This window comes from Ptychodera flava, chromosome 3 (assembly GCF_041260155.1).
Source record: "Ptychodera flava strain L36383 chromosome 3, AS_Pfla_20210202, whole genome shotgun sequence".
Lineage (NCBI taxonomy): Eukaryota > Metazoa > Hemichordata > Enteropneusta > Ptychoderidae > Ptychodera > Ptychodera flava.
The window spans coordinates 48,574,739-48,581,124 of NC_091930.1; the positions used below are offsets into that span (position 1 = coordinate 48,574,739).

The window sequence follows — 6,386 nt, forward strand, 5'->3', positions numbered from 1 at the left end:
TGACACCCGACAGAAATATATATCACTATTGCCACCGTTCCACGCTACCATAGTCCTAAAGATTCTCCAAATATATAGTACACATATACATGAAAACGTATATGTAAGTATTTTACTTATACATGAAAGAAATTATGAAAATTCTACCCAAATTATGCTGACACAGACAAGCGGTTATGTCCTAATCACGTACAGCACCACTGCTAATTAAGCCCTGAAACCAATTCGTACAAGAAAAGTAGGGCGTAATTTTAAAATCGAAAACGATACGTTTTTGGTTACGATGAACATCCGAATGACTGTATCTTTTCTTCCATTTCGTGCGAAAAATGAAAAAATTGAACCGGCGAGTTTTAGGTATTACAAATGTAGATGGATGATACGAAAAATCCCCATAGTAAACAATGGTTTTTCGTGGGTTTTCAGTACCTTGCGGATCGCACGCTTCATCTTTTTAAGTGTTTCATTCATAGATACACAAATTCACACCTGAGATCTTGAGATGCCGTACTACAATCCTATCGTTTTTGATTTTTAAATATATGCTTAAATTTTTGTGATTTTACACTTGTACCGCCGTCTGTAGTTCGACAAAAAACACGTTGCTCGCGCCCCATAGGAAAACAATGGCATCTACCGGCTGCAAATTCATCGCCGCTATCGTGCCGATAAATTGCTTCAACGTATTTATTTCATCAGCTACGAATGTAAAAATCTGAATCCGTAATCTTTAGATGCCATTCTACAATCGTATCGTTTTTGATTTTTGAATATTTGCTTAAATTATTGTATTTTTACATTTTTACCGCCGTGTGTTGTTCGGCAACACACATACTAGCGCCCCATAGAAAACAATGGCATCTACCAGCTGTAGGCTATAAATTCTTCGCCGCTATTATGCCGATCGCTTGTTTAAGATATTTATTTCATCAGCTTTAAATGTAAAACTCTAAATCTATAATCTTGAGATACTGTACTACAAGGGTGTCATTTTTGATATTTGGATCTTGCGTTAGTTTTATTGAAATTTACATTTTACTGTCGTGATTCGGCGATGTACGCGTACGTTACTCTCCCGCACCCCATACAAAACAATGGCGTATTTACCGGATGTAAATTCTTCGCCGCTATCGTGCCGATCGCAATGCCTCAAGATAGATATTTCTGCAGCTATGAATGTAAAAATCTAAATCTATAATCTTGAGATACTGTACTACAAGGATGTTATTTTCGATGGTTAGATGTTGCGTTGGTTTTATCTAAATTTACATTTTACTTTTGTGATTCGGCGACGTAATTTATTACGCCCAAGCCCATACAAATACATTGGCATATTACCGGCTGTGATTATTCACCGGTCCCGAGTAAATCGCTCGCTTGGAGATTATTATTCCTTCAGCTATTAATTTAAAAAATTACACCAATAATCTTGATGTAGTGCACTTCAATTATGTGGTTTTAGATTTTTGAAGTTTAGCTTTAATATTTTAAATTTTACATTGTAACAGACGCAAGTAATTCCGCGGCTTACATGCCGAATACCCTATACATAACAACGGCCTTTCCACCGGCTGCAATGCTATACCGACCCCATTCACATCGCTCGCCTCTTTATGCTTATTGCTGCCACTATGTATATAAAAAATTACAGATATTATCTGGAGATAATATGCTTCCATTATATGATTTTCGATTTTTGAAGGCTTACATAATTTGTTCAATTTTTGGCATTTGTATTGCTGGTGTTCGGCGACATCAACAAGCCCAGCGCTATATTGTAAACATTGGCTGTATAATCAGTCTGCAGGTGTGTTTCAATAATCCGACATATCTTGGGAAGTATATCTAGCAAAACCAAATGCAACGGTATCATTTTCTACATTTTGCCTCCTATATTTACAACTGTTTTTAATATCGCAGCTTCTCTTTCCGGGCGCCGCCATCTTGAAAAATCTGTTGCTATTGACAATAGCAATAGCAGAGCTTAAACGATGGCGGCGCTGCACTGAACGATTAGAAGGCCATTTGCCCCGTAGTGCAAAAATCCCGTAGTGTCCGCCGCCCTGCAGTACTGCTCTGTATAGGATTTCTGCTTTAATTCAGGCACTCCGCACATGGTGACGTCACGACACACCTCTCGCAGGGACGGATAGCAGTGACCTTTGTAACTGCAGGCAAACCCTGGACCGTTTGGACATCCTATGGTGGAAGCCAGGCGTGGAATTAGTCGGTCAAAGTTCAAAGTTGAAAACAAGCTAGCAGAGAGAATCATTATTATATTATAGCTTTGTCAATTATACCAGTGAATTTTGTGACGTCATACCCTCAGATTATTACTGATAATGTATTCGATTATACAGTGTTGCGGCCCAAGATGTTTCCTACATAAATCTAAAATGTTGGATTGTGATAACTTCAGTTTGCAAACATTTATTTTTTTCCGCGTAAACCGTCAGGATATAGACCTGGCGGCAATTCGACCTTCAGCTGAGAATTTCGTTCAAACGTTGCGTTCTGTACATTTTGAGAAAAAAGTTCACACGTGAACAAACTTACTCTCTAAATCAATTCTGGGCATAAAATCCTCCGCGCTTTCAAAGATGTAAACCTCAGGGGCGCTGTCTCTTTTCTGTAGTATCTGGAATTTAGCAAAAAATAAACAGAGAGAGAGAGAGAGAGAGAGAGAGAGAGAGAGAGAGAGAGAGAGACAGACAGAGAGAGAATGAGTCAAAATTATAGACATTTATTGTAAGAGTAGTAAGCCATGTTCAACACACTGAACTTTCACGATCAAATCAAATAGAAGGCAGAAAACACAACGTGGAAATTCATAATCAAAACAGTGGAACAGAAAGAAAAAAAAAACACGGAGAAATTAGACTAGAAATGTGACCGCATTGCCGAACAGTGAAAGATATATGGAATTACATGATGCATTTGGAATATTACTTTTGGTTGTTGCTGATGCAGTGGTAAATTGGCAGAAATCACCGCCGTGGTCGTCACACAAAAGCAAACGGCGATTTTCAGCAGAGAGAGATGCATTGTTGATCGTTTCTATTTGACGTTTCTCCTAGTTTATAACAATTAACAAATCATCGAATCAGTACTCCTTATATAGCCAATGATTTTCTAGCTATTACAGTGAGTGTAAAAAAAGAGTACTCTATCTCACAGGCAAATACAAAAAATTGATATTATCCAAAAGTGTCATAAAGAATAAATGACACATGTCAACGGTTAGCTGTCTTCCTTTTGTGTTCAATGGGTCATTTGTTAAGGGAATGAAATTTTGCATTTCCTGCATGCCTGTCAAAAAATACCACACGTGAAATTTTGATGGTCGAAACTTTTTTTTGGTTCGTCCATTGACCGAACGTACAGTGACCAATGGGAGTGTTCTGAACTACAAACGAAACAAGGTTAGATGTAGATTTTGCTGGCGTTTTGTCTTTTTCTTAGATCACTGAGATACGTTCGGTCCCTCACGTGACCCGGAAACTCCAATGTCGCGATCGCAACTGTAATTTTGGCAGAGAACAAATAAATTTTATTGGGCACAACTTCAACTTTGGCAGACATAAGTTAAAGTTTTGTGGGGGCATAACGCTAATTTGTACGGACGAGACATCTAAATTTTCTTAGACACAACTGTAATTTGGGTGAACCTACCCTTAATTTTAGAAGACACAAGTTCAAGTTCTTAGAGCACAAGCCTAATTTTGATGGACAAATGTTTCCAATGTTGCCATATAAAACTCAAATGTTGGCAGTGTACAAGAGTCGCCGTTTAAAGGGAAACAGTCGTCGGAACTGCGCCTGTGTGAATTTCTTGTTTACAAACAACGTATTTCGTGCACGGTATCTAGATGCACCTCATCATCATAGCTGCAACATTTAAATTATACGATGAGATTATGACAGACATGTTTAAACTTTCATCAATTACCATCGTACCCTGGATACAGTATTTACATTGGTCGTATCAGTGCCTTACGACTTTTGAGCGCAGTTCCGACGACTCTATCCCTTTTATATGCTGAATACAACTCTTTTAAAGGCCAGGATTGACATCATTTACCCTGTGACCTTCTGTAATGCTAGTACAGTTTGTAGGTGCTGCCAACTTGTGTATTTCTTTCATCAGTGGAAGTTCAATTTCTTACTATGTACGATGAAGAAAGCATCAATATGAGGATACAGGTATGGTGAAATTGTGTATGTGTGTTTTTTTCTCAGCAGAATACAACAACGTTCGTGTGGGCAGAACTTTGATGTGGTGATTGCTACGGTTGAATTGAAGTGACGTTCTCTCGATGACGATATCAATGTTGTTAGAGACTCTATCATTCAACTGTTGGATAGTAGACTCCTACACAACCTCCTGGATGTGTGGGAGTGTACTGAACGGTGAGGCATTCCCTTCAGTTGCATGGCCAACATGTGCCAACACGAAGCTGTGGTTCAAGAAACGTTGAGAGAATTGGATCCAAAAACTATAGTGAGAACAGAACGGAAGGTAACTGGCAAAATTTGAAACCCATACCAGTATGGTTACATCCCCGGACGGGAGATAGGTGACAATATTGTCTCCACGGGAGATATTATTGAATATGCAAAATCAACCGATGAACCCCTTATTGTCATCAGTCTGGACCAAAGCTTTTGACAGGCTAAACAGAGATTTAACTTTGGCAGTGACTTCACCCAAATGGATAAAAACTCTTTATAACAATATTACATGCAAAATGAAGTGCAATGGCTTTCTTTCTCTCGCAGTATTCAACTTCATAAGGGTGTGAGACAAGGGTGCCCCTTATCACCATTACAGTATATTATGGCAGCAGAAGTGCTAGCCGAAAATATTCGTAAAGATGACGACATAGCAGGTTTCATTCTGCCAGACAAGCAATAAGAAAACAAATCAAGCTAAGAGTTATGCAGATGATACAACTTTACTTGATAAATGTAGAAAGCATTAAACAGTGTCTTTGAAAATGTTCAACAAATATGAAAAAGCAACAGGTGCGAAGATGAAGAAGAAGTATAATGGTTTATGGGCCGGGAGTTTTAAAACCCGCATTGATTCAGTGGAAGGGATCGATTTTCAGACAAGGCTTTGCAATCTTTGGGGTTGGGTTTGGAAACAGTAACACAACTACAGAAAACTGGAAAATAGTCATGGAGAAATTTACAAATTGCCTTAAGATCTGGAATACTAGAAATCTGTCCTTTAAAGGCAGGGCAATAGTAGCTAATATGCTGGTTGCATCGAAATTATGGTACCTGGCATCATTTAATCACGTACCTAAAGAAGTAATTAATGAAGCAAATAAGATTATGGAATTTTATTTGGAGAGGCAAACGGAAAGTTATAAATGATAAAAATTTTGTTTTATCAACATTAAATGATACTGGTTTCCACAATGCGATGGTGGTTACTGCAAATGAAGTAAAAGGGTGTATCAATAAGCTAGAAAAGGGAAAGGCATTGGGTAATGATGGTATTGCAGCTGAACATCTTATTTATGCTAGTTCAATCCTTAGCGTTTTATTGAGTCTATGCTTTACTGGATTTTTACACATGGATATTTACCCGAGACTTTAATGCATGCGATCATTTGTCCCGTCGTGAAGGACAAATCTAAGGATGTTACTTCTGTGGATAATTATAGACCCATTGCAATTGTGACGGCTATTTCGAAGGTATTTGAACTCTGTGTTCTATCTCGTATTGATTCACTTTTAGATACCAGTAATTTACAGTTTGGTTTTAAAAGTAACCACTCTATTGATATGTGTATTTTCGTGCTCAAAGAAATTGTAGATTTTTATAAAAGGCATAACTCGCCAGTGTATCTGTGTTTCATGGACGCAACGAAAGCTTTTGACAGGGTAAACCACTGGACATTGTTTAGAAAATTGATCAACAGTAAGATACCTCTTTTTATTATTCGTATTTTACAATACTGGTACAGTAACCAATGTTTTTTTTGTTCGCTGGGCATCTGCAGTTTCTAACTCTTTTGGGGTAACTAACGGTGTTCGTCAAGGTAGTATCCTTTCGCCTAAACTGTTTGCCATGTATGTAGATGGTTTAAGTAGTAAGCTTAAGTCAGCCGGTGTGGGTTGTCACTTGGCAAATACCATTGTTAACCATTTGTTCTATGCCGATGATTTAGTCTTGATTTGTCCGTCGGTTAAAGCATTACAGAAACTAAGTAACATTTGTGAACATTATGGGAATGAGCACGACATTATCTTTCATACTGCAAAGACAGAATGTATGGCAATTTTCCCAAAGTCCTGGAAAGCACACAGTGTGAGAATGCCCTGTGTACTACTGTATGGTAAACCTCTTAAGTTTGTGTGTACAAAAAAGTATC

The 6,386-nt window shown here is 38.1% G+C and overlaps 1 long non-coding RNA gene across 1 annotated transcript in view; it reads right to left on the reverse strand.

Moving 5' to 3' along the window:
• Positions 1-2,073: 2,073 nt before the first annotated feature.
• LOC139127002 (uncharacterized) overlaps positions 2,074-6,386 on the reverse strand; it is a 41,810-nt gene continuing 37,497 nt past the window's right edge. The window contains exon 3 of the long non-coding RNA XR_011550884.1: positions 2,074-2,199. This is a non-coding gene — a long non-coding RNA (uncharacterized lncRNA). The remainder of the gene's footprint in view (positions 2,200-6,386) is intronic.